The 16,740-nt window shown below is 42.6% G+C and overlaps 1 long non-coding RNA gene across 1 annotated transcript in view; it reads right to left on the bottom strand.

Annotated features, from left to right (window-relative positions):
- Positions 1-6,161: 6,161 nt before the first annotated feature.
- The window catches only part of LOC141265608 (uncharacterized), a 543,116-nt gene continuing 532,537 nt past the window's right edge, over positions 6,162-16,740 (bottom strand). Inside the window, exon 5 of the long non-coding RNA XR_012320132.1 lies at positions 6,162-6,372. This is a non-coding gene — a long non-coding RNA (uncharacterized lncRNA). The remainder of the gene's footprint in view (positions 6,373-16,740) is intronic.

Raw genomic sequence — 16,740 nt, 5'->3', positions numbered from 1 at the left:
GCAAAAACAATTTGTGGTGGAAGAAATTATTGATTCTAGGTTTCGTAGGAATCGGCTCCAATATCTGATAAGATGGCAGGGGTATCCCCCTGAAGAAGACTCTTGGGAACCTGTGGAAAACATCAATGCCCAACAGAAAATTTCTCGTTTCCATCAGAGATTCCCTGAGAAACCGGGTCCAGGATCATCCTGAGGCCGCTTCTAAGGAGGGAGTAATGCCAGGACTTTGAATATTTTTGATTACATTTTGGCCATTTTTGCCCTTTTTCATGATGGTGTCTTTTGTTTCATGTGCCCCTTGTCTTCCTGCTTTATAACTCCACCCCAGCCTCTAGTCAGTGCTAGAGTATTCTGCCTGTGACCTGTTCCTGGTGGTTTCCTAGTTTCCTGCTCTCCCCTGCAGACCTGTGTGGATCTCCTGTTACCTGCTCTCAGAGATTCTGCTGCATTCACTTGTTACCAGCATTCCTCCTTCTCCTGGCTGCTCCTGCTGCTTCCTCTGAGCCTCAGTCCTCACCTGCATTTTGCTAACAAGTAAGCTGGTTTCTGCTCTGACTCACCTTCATTAGATAGTTGCAGAGCACAGGTCTGTGCTGCACTATCAGGGACTTCCTACCCAGACCTCCCTGGATTATCTAATATATATTGTATGGACTTCCTTGCATCTATATATATATTTGTGTATGGACTTGATAAAGACTTACTTGTTTTCTAACATCCTCTAGTGTGAACTGTGCTTTACAGACTGCTCTGCTGATTGCATCTTCCCCTGAGTGTTTATGGACTTTGAGTTTTCGTCTGCACTTGTTTGAAACACCGTGTATTTATAATATAAACTTTGACACCTATAAACTGTGTTCTGTAGTATCTTTGTTCCATGCAAAGAGACTCCTGTGGTATCCATTATAATTATTACAGGTGTTCTCCTTGGTCGTCTCCCATGAAGTCCACTTTGGATCAAACAACGACTAATGGTGCGATCTGACACTGATGTTCCTTAAGCTTGAAGTTCACCTTTATTCCCATTAGAAGTTATCCTGAGCTCTTTTGTTACCATCTGCATTATCCGTCTCTTTGATTTGTCATCAATCTTCCTCCTGCAGCCACGTCCAGGGAGGTTGGCTACAGTCCCATGGATCTTAAATTTCTGAATAATATGTGCAACTGTAGTCACAGGAACATCAAGCTGCTTGGAGATGGTCTTATAACCTTTACCTTTAACATGCTTGTCTATAATTTTCATTCTAATCTCCTGAGACAACTCTTTCCTTTGCTTCCTCTGGTCCATGTTGAGTGTGGTACACACCATGTCACCAAACAGCACAGTGAGTATCTGTACCCCTATATACAGGCCCACTGACTGATTATAAGATTGTAGACGCTGTGATGCTAATTAGTGGACACAACTTGATTTAACATGTCCCTTTTGTCACATTATTTTCAGTGGTACCATCATTTTTGTCTAGGCCTATTTCATTAGTTTAATTTTTTTTTAAATTCTGTGGAAGCAGGGTTGAAAAGCAATGACTGACTTTCATTTGTTCATTTTCATAGATTTTTAATTTATTATTACTTTTGTCAGATTCAAGTTATTTCTGTGACCATTGTGGGTTTTTCTTTCATTAAACGAGGGGTACCAACAATTTTGACCACGTGTGTATAAAAAAATATCTAAACCCTATATGAAGTGGCTTGATACATAGAGTGAACACCACACTTGATAATAAAAATATTATTTTTATTTGAAAATAATAAAAAAATTAAAATGAATAGGTACCTCAATGAGGAGGGATACAAGACAAGATCTATATGCAGCCCATAAAATAACACATTGGTTGTAAGATAACCGTTATGATAGGCTAATATCACAGTAACAATTCATAGCTGTTAGAATCTATTTTGTTTTACAATAGGCCATCTTGTTGTGGTTTGCTGGCTTCAAGTCTTTTCCTCTGGTGCTGGGTTTCTTGGTCACGTGATCTCTGCACCCTTTATTACTCAGCACCTGGCTCTCATTCCCCGCTGGACATCAGTGTTGTAATGCTCGTGCTCTGGCTAAGTAGCCTTGTTTAGTTCTACTTGCTTTGGACTATTGTTATCCTGGGATTTCTTGTTCCACCAGTTTTGTTTCCTTTGATTTTTGTTTCTGCAACTAACTTTTCTGTTAGGAGGTCTCTTGCTTTTGCTCCCAGTCCTTAGATCTTTTAGAGAGCCCTTTCCCCTTTCTACAGGTCTTTGTTTGAGTTCAGTGCAGGAGTTTCGGTGGGGCTATTCATAAGGAATAGGGAACCCACCCCAGCGTAGGGTTAAGCTGAGTCTCAGTGCAGGGACAGCTTTTCCCTCCTATTCCTTAGTTCAAAGTTGCAGAATATAACAATAGCTATCATAGCCATACATATTGATATAACAACGAGAGTAAAGCCTATATTATTGTTACCAGAGTATAGAGTGCAAGGAATAAAGTGCTGTCAAGTCACATGTCCCTCTACCCTGGCGCACAATTCGTGACACTTCTTCAGGGGGCGAGTCGGGGAAGAAGGATGCTGATGTATACCCATTTGTGGCCAATGGTGCAGGGAAGACCCAATCACTTGGACACAGATCACGTGCTCATGATGAAATTGCTCGTGCCTCTCATGGCGCATGATAGACCAAAGTCCTGCCTCTTAGGAATCTGGTGACTTCCGGCATCCGACTCATGGAATGCAAGTACTCAGCGTCGCCAGGTCAAAAGAAGATGACGATGCGTGTCAGCAACCACAGTTGTCGAGATGTCTAAGTCAGAGGGACCGACGGAAGGTACATGCTCACAACGCTGGCAATCAAATCACACCGCATATGTACAGTACAGACCAAAAGTTTGGACACACCTTCTCATTTAAAGATTTTTCTGCATTTTCATGACTATGAAAATTGTACATTCCCATTGAAGGCATCAAAACTATGAATTAACACATGTGGAATTATATACTTAACAAAAAAGTGTGAAACAACTGAAAATATATCTTATATTCTAGGTTCTTCAAAGTAGCCACCTTTTGCTTTGATGACTGCTTTGCACACTCTTGGCATTCTCTTGATGAGCTTCAAGAGGTAGTCACCGGAAATGGTCTTCCAATCTTGAAGGAGTTCCCAGAGATGCTTAGCACTTGTTGGCCCTTTTGCCTTCACTCTGCGGTCCAGCTCACCCCAAACCATCTCGATTGGGTTCAGGTCTGGTGACTGTGGAGGCCAGGTCATCTGGCGTAGTACCACATCACTCTCCTTCTTGGTCAAATAGCCCTTACACAGCCTGGAGGTGTGTTTGGGGTCATTGTCCTGTTGAAAAATAAATGATGGTCCGACTAAACGCAAACCAGATGGAATAGCATGCCGCTGCAAGATGCTGTGGTAGCCATGCTGGTTCAGTATGCCTTCAATTTTGAATAAATCCCCAACAGTGTCACCAGCAAAGCACCCCCACACCATCACACCTCCTCCAAACAAATCTCTTCTGCTTGTTGCCTGTCCTTAGCAGTGGTTTCCAGCAGCTATTTTACCATGAAGGCCTGCTGCACAAAGTCTCCTCTTAAGAGTTGTTGAAGAGATGTGTCTGCTGCTAGAACTCTGTGTGGCATTGACCTGGTCTCTAATCTGAGCTGCTGTTAACCTGCGATTTCTGAGGCTGGTGACTCAGATAAACTTATCCTCAGAAGCAGATGTGACTCTTGGTCTTCCTTTCCTGGGGCGGTCCTCATGTGAGCCAGTTTCTTTGTAGCGCTTGATGGTTTTTGCAACTTCACTTGGGGACACTTTCAAAGTTTTCCCAATTTTTTGGACTGACGGACCTTCATTTCTTAAAGTAATGATGGCCACTTGTTTTTCTTTAGCTGCTTTTTTCTTGCCATAATACAAATTCTAACAGTCTATTCAGTAGGATTATCAGCTGTGTATCCACCAGACTTCTGCACAACACAACTGATGGTCCCAACCCCATTTATAAGGCAAGAAATCCCACTTATTAAACCTGACAGGGCACACCTGTGAAGTGAAAACCATTTCCGGTGACTACCTCTTGAAGCTCATCAAGAGAATGCCAAGAGTGTGCAAAGCAGTCATCAAAGCAAAAGGTGGCAACTTTGAAGAACCTAGAATATAAGACATATATTCAGTTGTTTCACACTTTTTTGTTAAGTATATAATTCCACATGTGTTAATTCATAGTTTTGATGCCTTCAGTGTGAATGTACAATTTTCATAGTCATGAAAATACAGAAAAAGCTTTAAATGAGAAGGTGTGTCCAAACTTTTGGTCTGTACTGTATATATAGAAAGATAGCGGATCTATTATAGAATAATCTGTGCAATAATCTATGGATATCAATACAATGGCAAATCTTTTGGGAATAGGAAAACCGAAACAAATACAAAGATGTCAAAATCGAAAAAAATAAATACTATGCTAAAGCAGCAATATTAGTATAATAATAAATTTAACCCCTTTACAACCTTGGACATATGAATACGCCCAAGGTCACATCCCCCTCTTTGGCACGGGCTCCAGCAATGAGCCCGCACTTTTCCGGGGACATGACTCTGACAATGGCATTTAACATTCACGTGCCGGAATCACGTCATAAGACTTGCCCATCAGTGCACCCGTCACATGATCGTGGATCGCCGATGGGTTGGCATGACATCCCCGCAACCCCGGGTCTGCAGGAGACACCTGAGGTTGTCGTAGCTGAAGCCCTGCTAAGTGTAACACAGGCAATTAGAAGATCGCAGCTTCTAGTCTATTGAAGCAAGTGTAAAGATAAAAAAAAAAATGTATAAAAATATAAAAGTTCAAATCACCCCCCTTTCACCCCATTCAAAATAAAACATTTAAAAAACAATCGCCCCGATCTATCAATGTATCAAAAGAATTAACTCAATCAGTAAATGGCGTAACAAGAAAAAAAATCAAAATGCCAGAATTAAGTTTTTTTGGTCGCCACAACATTGCAATAACGGGCGATCAAAACATCATATCTACCCGAAAATGGTATAAATAAAAATGTCCGCTCAGCAGGCAAAAAATAAGCCCTCACCTGGCCCCAGATCATGAAAAATAGAGATGCTGCGGGTCTCGGAAAATGGCGCCATTTTTTTTTTTTTTTTAAATTTTGGATTTTTTTTCACTACTTAAATAAAAAATAACCTATACATGTTTGGCATCTATGAACTTGTAATGACCTGGAGAATCATAATGGCAGGTCAGTTTTAGCATTTAGTGAATATGGTAAACAAAAAAAACAATTGTGGAATTGCACTTTTTTTTGCAATTTCACCGCAAATTCTTTTCCCATTTTCCAGTAGACAATATGGTAAATCCAATGGTGTCATTCAAAAGTAAAACTTGTCCTGCAAAAAAATAAGCCTTCACCTGGCCATATTGACAAAAAAATAAAAAAGTTGTGGCTCTGGGAAGAAGGGGAGCAAAAAACGAAAACGCAAAAATGGAAAAACCCAAGGTGGTAAAGGGGTTAATCATGAATTAATCATAACATACCCTTTGTAATAATGAATTAATCATAATTCTTTGTAATACAATGTGACTGTAATGTAAAGACATATGAGTAGTGATAAGTAGTATACATAAGTGCCAAATTATTATTCAAAGTACAACACAGAAATTGTGTGAAGTTATAATTAAAGTGACAGTGCTTAATAAAGTGCAAGAAACACATGGACAGTATTGTGTATAGTCATAACATCTAAGGTGTATATCAAACACTAATATTAGATATACCAGAACAAAAGTGAAAACAAGATATTCCACAATTCACTTACAGTGACAGTGCTCACAAAGTGCAAAGGGCACATTCCAGCATAGAAATATTAAAAGACAAGAGGTGAAAGCATACAATATTAACAATCAATATTTAATTAAGAATAGACAAAGTGAAAAGTGCAAAACTAAAGTCAGTTAAAAGTGACAGTATGTAATAAAAAGCAATACCAGGACAAGCCAAAATGGGATAAAGACATCAAGGACAAGTAGAAACAACATGCTAAAGTGCAAAAGTGACTAGTACCACTGCTGATAAGGGTAATACTAATAAACCATTTAGTCAATAGATCAAATTAAAACGAAAGAAATATAAATATAAATATAGAACGCCTTTCAAACTGGCCTACAGTAGACATGTAGTCTACTAAAATTATTTTTAATATCCTACTACTAGAAGTTCATAAAGTCCACATCATCCGTCTCTTAAGGTGTGAATAGACAGAAAACGTGGAGCTTATTTGAAAGAGGGACACCATCTTCGCCCGATTTCCCATTTGATTGAGAGCCTCACATAGGCAGATATCCATAAAATGGTTCAGATACAGCAGCCAGCCATACTAAAATACAATATAAACAACAAAATATTAAAATTAAGAAATAAAACACAAAGCACAACAACCCACCTCCCATGCAATATCTCTATATATTATAAGAATGAACCAAAACCTAAACTTTCATTGAGTCAAGTCGGTGTCAAAGTTCCCAATCCATAAATTCATTTGCTCTCGACTTGAGCAAGGATTTTCTTGAGATTACTACCCTTTGGCCCAAATTTACCAAATGACTTTGAGAAGGCTAGAGTCTAGGTAGAGTTTTTAGCTGTTCAAGATTGTCCTCAGATATGGATTTATCGATGCCCCTTACATGCTCCCTAATGCCTACACAAAGTTCTCTAGTGTTAAGTCCAATATAAATTTTTTCACATGGACATTGGGTGTGATAGATCACCCACCCCTATGGACGCGCAGGTCAAATGATGTATAATGTCATACATTCTTGTCCCATCAGCATTCAGAAACGTTTTTGGTTTTCACTATATTAGGGCAGGCTTTACAACTACCACATGGAAAGAAACTTTTTGTGGTTAACCAGATATCTTTGTTGTTAATTTTTTGGGAGTCATAGTGACTTTGTATTAGAATGTCTTTATGGTTTTTGGATCTACGTGCTGTTATAGCTCAATTATATGGTAAGTATTTCTTCAGAACAGGGGCGACTTGTAGTACATTCCAGTGTTTTTTAATTATATCAACAAAATCCAGCCATTGATTGTTGTAGTTATTAATTGCACCAGATTGTTGGTTTTAGCCCCATTTTTCAATTGGTTTTTGTATAACAAGTCATTCCTGGAAGTGTTTTTTGCTCTCAAATAGCCTCGGTTGAACTGTTTATGGCTGTAGCCGCTAGCTTCAAATTAGTTTTTCAAATGAATAATTATGAGAACAAATCCTTTTAATCCTCAAATCCTTAGAAGGCACATGTGATGATTTCACATGTGATGATTTCACATGTGATATTAGAGTAATGAGATTCTTTACATGAACTGATGCAAACCCTCAAAAAAATAGTGAAATTCCAGGTTGTGAGGTAGCAAAAGACAAAAAATGCCAAGGGGGGTGAATACTTCCGCAAGCCATTGTGTGTGTGTATATATACTGTATATATATTTATTACAGGGTGGGCCATTTATATGGATACACCTAAATAAAATGGGAATGGTTGGTGAAATCAACTTCCTGTTTGTGGCACATTAGTATATGGGAGGGGGGAAACTTTTCCAGATGGGTGGTGACCATGGTGGCCATTTTGAAGTTGGCCATTTTGGATCCAACTTTATTTTTTTCAATGGGAAGAGGGTCATGTGACACATCAAACTTATTGAGAATTTCATAAGAAAAACAATGGTGTGGTAATGAGGCAGTGACCAAAGGAAAGTTCAACTTAAATGTCTTTATTTGCCAAAACTCACAACTCAAATGCAAAAGCTGTCCTCTGAATCGCAGTTGGGATATCCACACAGCCTGTTGCTGTGGGAGATGGCCACGCCGTGTTACTTAGGGTGCATCATATACGTTGCCTTCAAAGGCCTGTGTTCAGCTTCACACAGGCTGGCAGTGCAGAGCCTCCTGCTCTGCTGCTAGCAATCCCAAAACTGACACACCCAAACCTTTGCTGCAGGTTTTTAAATGGAATCTGTGCCAAAAGCCACTTCTAAGACCCGGCTGGAGGGAGTGACCCTCCCCACTGACACCTGTAGATCACTCCCAAAATAAAAGCCCATGCCGGGTTTTCTTAAATCCAACTTAGTCAAATAGTTTGACCAAGTCCAAACTTTACTTTTATTTTGCACTTCAACCACAGCTGTTTCTGTGATTGCAATGCACTCCAACGGGTTCAATATGCCTCTATGCGCATTCTGGGGATACATACCGCCCCTCGTATATGATCCCCCTCACTGCCTCACATATCCCCTCCCTCTGTTCAAACTTGTGAGGTTGAACACTTGTCACCATACAGGATGCCCGTGACAGGGCATCCGCATTTCCATAAACTGGCAGTAGTATCCAGTGATGCCGAGGAACACTCTCACCTGTTTAGTACTCAAAGGCCTGGGCCAGTTTTGAATGACCTCAATCTTGTTTATTTGGGGTTTGATAACCCCACAGCTAATCACGTACCCTAAGTACCGGGCTTCCTCGAGTCCTATCGCCCATTTTTTTGGGTTCGCTGCTAACCCTGCGACTCTGAGTTAATCCAGCACCGCTTGTACCTGGGACAGGTGGGTATGCCTGTCAGTACTAAAGATGATGATATCATCTAAATATGCTGGCACGTACTTCTAATGAGGCTGTAACAATATGTTCATCAACCTTTGGAAGGTGGCCAGGGCCCCATGTAATCTAAAGGCAAGACGACATAGTGATAGAGACCCTCTGGTGTTATAAAGGCGGTCTTTTCTTTTGCTGATTCTGTCAGTGGCACCTGCCAGTAACCCTTGGTGAGATCGAGTGTTGTGAAGTACTGGGCCTGCCCTAGTCTCTCGATCAGCTTGTCTACCTGAGGCATTGAATAAAGGTCAAATTTTGACACCTCATTCAATTTCCGGAAGTCATTACAGAATCGTAATGATCCATCTGGCTTCGGAATTAGCATAATGGGTCTAGCCCACTCACTCCTGGATTCCTCGATGACTCCTAACTGGAGCATTTTTTTCACTTCAGCCATGATGGCTTGCCTCCAGGCCTCTGGCACATGGTACGGTTTCATTCGCACCCTTACCTGAGGCTCGGTAACAATATCATGTTGGGTGACAGACGTGCTACCGGGCAGTTCAGAGAATACGTCCGTATTCTGGTGCACCCAATTCCGAGCCTCCCGTCACTGCTGTTTAGAGAGAGCATTGCTTATCTTAACCTCACCTCCGGCCTCGTCCCTGGCCGGTGTCAGAGGGTTCTCAGATGGTACGACCAAAGTCACATCCGTAATCATACACTCCCGGTCTTTCCACGCTTTTAGCAGGTTCAAATGATACAGTTGTTCCGGTTTTCTCTTTCCGGGCTGGTACACTCTGCAATTCACCTCCCCCACCTTTTCCCGTTCTTCATAGGGCCCTTGCCACTTGGCCATGAGTTTACTGTCTGCAGTGAGCACTAACACTAACACCTGATCCCCTTCTTTAAAGGACCTGACCGTGGCTTTTTTTATTATACGTTCGGCTCTACACTGCCTGGGCATCCATTAGATGCTCTTTTACTATAGGGCAGTAACATGTCCCAATCCCTCCCATCCTTGGAGACCACTTTTTTAACTTAGATTTAAGAGTCTTGTTAAATCTCTCCACTAACCCACCAGTCTGTGGGTGGTACACCGATGTGCGTAACTGTTTTATCCGGAGCAGCTTACACAGTTCCATTGTCACCTTGGACATAAAATGAGTCCTCTGATCTGTAAGGATCTCCTTAGGTAGTCCAAGGCGGCAGAACATGGCAAACAGCTCACGGATGATAAGTTTTGATGAAGTGTGGCGAAGTGTTATTGCCTCCGGGTAGCGGGTGGCATTATCTACTACCACCAAAATGTGTTGGTGGCCACGGGCGGACTTTACTATAAGCCCCACCAGATCCATTGCAATCCACTCAAAAGGTACCTCTATAATGGGTAGAGGTACCAATGGACTCCGTAAATTTGCAGTGGGAGTGGTAAGTTGACACTCGGGACACGTCTTACAATACTTCTGCACCTCGGCATAAATCCTAGGCCAAAAGAACTGCTGCAAAATACGGTTTTGTTTTTTTTTCACCCCCTAGGTGCCCACCCAGCAGGTGTGTGTGGGCCATCTCGAGTACCACCCGACAGTATGACTGAGGCACTACTAGCTGTTCCATGACCTCATCCTGGATTTTATCAACCCTATATAATAAATCCTGGTTGACATCCATGCGTGGGAAAACCGCTTATGCACCCGGTTGCTGAGGCACCCCATTTATTTCTACCACCCTTTCTCATGCCCAGGCTAGAATGGGATCCTGGAGCTGAGCTGTCCCAAACATACCAGGGGACTCTACCAGCTCTGGGATCGACGGGGTCTCCTCGACCTCTCCTGCCAATACCTCTAGGGGAAACCTATCGGGGTTACACTCTGTCCCTAGGTTGGCGACCGCTACGGCAGGTATCCCAGACTCGGGAATTTCGGGTTCCGCACCCCGGCACATCTGTATTCTGGGAAGGTTAATCTTATTCTCCCACAAGGGCCAAAACAGGGGTAAATCTCTTCCCAGCACAGTCCCATAAGGAAGAGTCTTTACCACTCCCACCACATGTTTAACCTTTCTACATGGAGCGGAAAAGGTAACCCCCGCCGTCGGATACTCGTGGCGTTCGCCATGTATGCATACGACCCCGTCTTTACCCACAGTGGGTTCTAACCCAGCGATCAGTAACCCATGGATGAGGGTCACTAGGCTCCCTGAGTACAAGAGAGCCGCCGCTCGATGTCCATTGATGCGCACCTGGCACAGGTGGGGTTCACCCATTGGATCGACGGGCTCCGCAGTGTAAACAGTGCGATCATACATAGACACCCGGCGTGTAAAGCGCAGTCCATGGGTTCAGCAGTCAGGTGGAAGTTGGCAGCCACATGCCCTGGCCCTTGACATCGCCAGCACCTAATAGCGGGGGCACCGCCAGTCCTTGATACTGATTTAGGGGAAACTGGTCTCCTGCTTCCCTCACTCCAGGGTACCCCCTCAGTGTGGGCTTGGTTCTGACTGTCCCCAGCAGAGGGAAGTGAACCCTTTCCAGGCTCCTGGGTTTGCAGAGGCCAGTGTGCTACCAGTAGTGGGGCAGAGTCCCATGCAAAGTCCTCGGTGGCTGTATACCGCTCGATCAGGCTAACCACCTGGTCTAGGTTATTCAGGTCCCCTTGCCCCACCTAGTGCTGTATGCCTGCTGGCAGAGTTCACACCAACCGGTCAACCACTACCCTTTTTACCATTTGGGCTGGCCTCACGGTCTCAGGCTGAAGCCACTTTTTTACTACCTGTACCAAGTCATATGCCTGAGACCTAGTGGGTCAGGACACGGCAAAGGACTACTGGTACACACGTTGTGCCTGCACATAAGTGTTAACCCCCAGTCGGGCAAGGATCTCACCTTTCAGCTTCTCGTAGTTCATGGCATCCTTCCGGCTGAGGTCAAAGTACACCTTCTGGGCATCTCCCATCAGGAACGGGGCCACCACCCCAGCCCACTGAGCAATAGGTAAGCTCTCTCGCTCCACTGTGCATTCAAACACCGTGAGGAAAGCTTCCATGTCATCCTCAGGACTCATCTTCCTTAGTGTTGACCTGACTTTGTCCCGGGCCTCAGAACAAATCAGGGTGGGTGTTGGGGGCGCCTCTCGTAGGGCCACAATCTGTTGCAAAATCTGTTTGTTCATTTTCTGCTGCTGTTGATACAGTAGCTGCTGCTGATTGTGCTGCTGTTGCAGCTGCTGTTGCTGATTGTACTGCTGTTGCAACTGCTGTTTTTGCAACTGGGTGAGTACAAGCTGCTTTAGTAACTCCTCCATGTTTTCAGCAGGCCTGAGCTGTAGATTTCAGGCTTGATCACGGACATGCAGCTTTTGGGTATGCCTCAATTTACACTGGCCGCATTCTCCACCATATTGTAGTGCGGCGGTGTTCACACTGTGCGGTAATGACCCAAGGAAAGTTCAACTTAATTGTCTTTATTTGCCAAAACTCACAACTCAAATGCAAAAGCTGTCCTCCGTATCACAGCTGGGATATCCACACAGTTCGTGTAAACCTGTTGCTGTGGGAGACGGCCGTGCCATGTCACTAAGGGTGCATCAGATATGTTGACTTCACAGGCCTGTGTTCAGCTTCACACAGGCTGGCAATGCAGAGCTTCCTGCTCTGCTGCTAGCAATCCCAACAATGACACACCCAAACCTTTGCTGCAGGTTTTTAAATGGAATCTGTGCCAACAGCCACTTCTAAGACCCGGCTGGAGGAAGTGACACGCCCCACTGCCACCTATAAATCACTCCCAAAATAAAAGCCCATGCTGAGTTTTCTTAAATCCAACTTAGCCAAATAGTTTGACCAAGTCCAAACTTTACTTTTATTTTGCACTTTAACCACAGCTGTTTCTGTGATTGCAATGCACTCCAGCGGGTTCAATATGCCTCTATGCACATCCTGGGTGATACATACCGTCCCTCGTATATGATCCCCCTCATTGCCTCACAATATATATATTGTGACAAAGTCACTGGCAGAATACTAGAGGGGAGATATGTTTCACTGAGGCTGTTAGCTTCAGTGATGTGAAACTTTGAAGTCTTCTCCTGCATAGTAGGTGCAGAGAGGGTTAATCAGTCAGATTTAAAAGGTGCATGTTTTGTAGGTGTATGGCCATAGTGCAAGCGGGAGGCCATTCACCATATCTCCACCCCAGGGTGTGGTCTGGGCTTTACATAGCCAGCCTTGTGACTCAGGTTGGATTCAGTATCTGAAGGCCAGCTCCAGAGAGAGGAGTTTTTGTGCTAATCTGAACCGTGTGGTTTTGCTAGTCCTGAGTGCCCAGACCTGGCCTGTGCAAGGACTATGCTGGACATTTTCTTATTTTGTTTTGCCATTATGCCAGATGCTATGTGTTTATTTTTATGAACTCTACATTGGTTTATGTCATTTAATAAACCAACAGAAAATTTAAAGAGACAGTGTTCCAGAAGCTTCCAAACCCATGACAGCGTCTTATGGGCAGTCCAGAATTGTTTAAAGGCATAGTAATCTTGGAGTATGTAAACTTTTGACTGCAGTAAGTAATAAAAAAATGCCTTAAAACATTCTCAATCTCATTATTCTGGCATTTGGCAAATATTAAAAATTATGGTAATCCTAATTGATCTAAAACAGGAAAGGTCTATTCTGATTTCATGTCAGATATTGAGAAAACCTGCACATGTGTCTTTTTATTCTGTATAGTGTATGTAAACTTTTGGTTTCAACTGAAATATATATATATTATATATATATATATATATATATATATATATATATATATATATATATATATATATATACACATACATACATACACACTGCACAGTACTACTTCTCCTGTCCTGTACACTGGTGTTAGAGCAGAAACACACTGCCGTATTTCTCTTGCGAGGATCGCATCATAAACCAAGTACTGTCCGGCACCTCTCCTGACCTGAGCTTGACAGCTGCATAGAAATCCATCATGCTGTCATGCTCAGGTCAGGAGAGGTGTTGGGCCAGTCCTTTCAGTGTGATGTGATCATCGCATGAGTCACACGGCAGTGTGTCCCTGCCCTTATTCTCAGTATCTGTATTATTCTATATATTTACACACAGGGTCGGACTGGAGTGCCTAGGGCCCACAGGGGGAATTGATTCCACAGGGCCCACCCTACTGCTACTCTACGTAATCATTTTACCAGTTCATACTTCAGCCTCATGCACATGTACAACCAGCTTCGGACTGGGGTGTCTGGGGCCCACAGGGGAAATTGACTCTAAGGGCCCACCGTACAGCTATGTGCAAATACCTGTTAGCCGTTATCCCTGTTATAGTGGAACATCGTCTGTAAAACACAGACAGCTCCTGCATATCTACTGTGCACCACTATAACTGGGATGTACAATTCTGGTAGTTTTTATTACAGCGGTTCTTTGATGAAAACAAGTTATCACTGATCCACAGGTTAGGTAGGAGATATCTTATTGATCGGTGGAATAAGACCATTGGAAACCGCACTGATCAGAAGAATGGGGAACTTTTATCCCCGACAGGACACTTTTATCCCCATTTTAAAATGGAGCTGCAGGTGGGACGTCTGACCGCAGATCCATTCATTCTCTTTGGGGGCGTCAAGAAAAAAAAACAAGAGCAGCCACTGAGGGAATGAATGGATCGGTGGTCGAGTAGCCCATGAGCTCCAGTCTAATGGGGAGAAAAGTTCCACCTTTTGCAGATAGGTGCAGGTCCCAGCAGTCAGACCTCCATCAATCAATAACTTATCCTTAGGTCACGTTCACACATTCGGTATCAGAGAGAACAAGTGAATCCTCCATACACAACGTAATCTCCTATACCAAGACCAATAATATCACATAGAAGGGGACAAATACCGTCACACTATAACCAGACCACATATTACCACCACATAGTGACCGAATAATACCACATACAGGGGACAAATACCACCACACCATGACCAGACCACATATTACCACCACATAGTAACCAAATAATACCATATACAAGGGACAAATACCGCCACACTGTGACTGGACCACATATTACCACCACATAGCGACCGAATAATACCCCATACCAAAGGAACAAATACTGCCACATCATGACCAGATCACATATTACCACCACATAGTGACTGAATAATACCACATACAAAAGGAACAAATACTGCTACATCGTGACCAGACCACATATTACCACCACATACATGTGACAAATACAGTCATATGAAAAAGTTTGGGCACCCCTATTAATCTTAAGCTTAATGTTTTCTAAAAATTGGTGTTTTTGCAACAGCTATTTCAGTTTGATATATGTAATAACTGTTGGACACAGTAATGTTTCTGCCTTGAAATGAGGTTTATTGTACTAACAGAAAATGTGCAATCTGCATTCAAACAAAATTTGACAGGTGCATAAGTATGGGCACCCTTATCATTTTCTTGTTTTAAATACTCCTGCCTACTTTTTACTGACTTACTAAAGCACTTTTTTTGGTTTTGTAACCTCATTGAGCTTTGAACTTCATAGCCAGGTGTGTGCAATCATGAGAAAAGCTACTTAAAGTGGCCACTTGCAAGTTGTTCTCCTGTTTGAAGCTCCACTGAAGAGTGCCATCATGGGCTCCTCAAAACAACTGTCAAATGATCTGAAAACAAAGATTATTCAACATAGTTGTTCAGGGGAAGGATACAAAAAGCTGTCTCAGAGATTTAACCTGTCAGTTTCCACTGTGAGGAACATAGTAAGGAAATGGAAGAACACAGGGACAGTTCTTGTTAAGGCCAGAAGTGGCAGGCCAAGAAAAACTTCAGAAAGGCAGAGAAGAAGAATGGTGAGATCAGTCAAGGACAATCCTCAGACCACCTCCAGAGAGCTGCAGCATCAACTTGCTGCAGATGGTGTCACTGTGCATCGGTCAACTATACAACGCACTTTGCACAAGGAGAAGCTGTATGGGAGAGTGATGCGAAAGAAGCCGTTTCTGCAAGCACGCCACAAACAGAGTCGGCTGAGGTATGCAAAAGCACATTTGGAGAAGCCAATTTCTTTTTGGAAGAAGGTCCTATGGACTGATGAAACCAAGATTGAGTTGTTTGGTCATACAAAAAGGCGTTATGCATGGTGGCAAAAAAACACAGCATTCCAAGAAAAACACTTGCTACCCACAGTAAAATTGGGTGGAGGTTCCATCATGCTTTGGGGCTGTGTGGCCAATGCCGGCACCGGGAATCTTGTTAAAGTTGAGGGACGCATGGATTCCACTCAGTATCAGCAGATTCTTGACAATAATTTTCAAGAATCAGTGATAAAGTTGAAGTTACGCAGGGGATGGATCTTTCAGCAAGACAATGATCCAAAACACCGCTTCAAATCTACTCAGGCATTCATGCAGAGGAACAATTACAATGTTCTGGAATGGCCATCCCAGTCCCCAGACCTGAATATCATTGAACATCTGTGGGATCATTTGAAGAGGGCTGTCCATGCTCGGCGACCATCAAACTTAACTGAACTGGAATTGTTTTGTAAAGAGGAATGGTCAAAAATACCTTCATCCAGGATCCAGGAACTTATTAAAAGGTACAGGAAGCGACTAGAGGCTGTTATTTTTGCAAAAGGAGGATCTACTAAATATTAATGTCACTTTTCTGGTGAGGTGCCCATACTTATGCACCTGTCAAATTTTGTTTGAATACAGATTGCACATTTTCTGTTAGTACAATAAACCTCACTTCAAGGCAGAAACATTACTGTGTCCAACAGTTATTACATATATCAAACTGAAATAGCTGTTGCAAAAACACCAATTTTTATAAAACATTAAGCTTAAGATTAATAGGCGTGCCCAAACTTTTTCATATGACTGTACCACCATACCATGACCAGACCACACGTTACCATTACATAGTGACCGAATAATACTACCATAAGGATCATGAATAAAAAACACAATACTAATATAAAGTAGCTCTGTATACAGTGTATACAGTCATGGCCAAAAGTTTTGAGAATGACACCAAAATTATATTTTCACATGATCTGCTGGCCTCTGGTTTTTATTAGTGTTTGTCTGATGTTTATATCACATACAGAAATATAATTGCAATCATATTATGAGTACCAATAGG

This window comes from Phyllobates terribilis, unplaced genomic scaffold (assembly GCF_046119375.1).
Source record: "Phyllobates terribilis strain yellow unplaced genomic scaffold, ASM4611937v1 Scaffold_4__5_contigs__length_816908805, whole genome shotgun sequence".
In the NCBI taxonomy this organism is placed as follows: domain Eukaryota; kingdom Metazoa; phylum Chordata; class Amphibia; order Anura; family Dendrobatidae; genus Phyllobates; species Phyllobates terribilis.
Note: the sequence above shows the minus strand (reverse complement) of the source record. Positions and strands in the feature narration are given on the sequence as shown.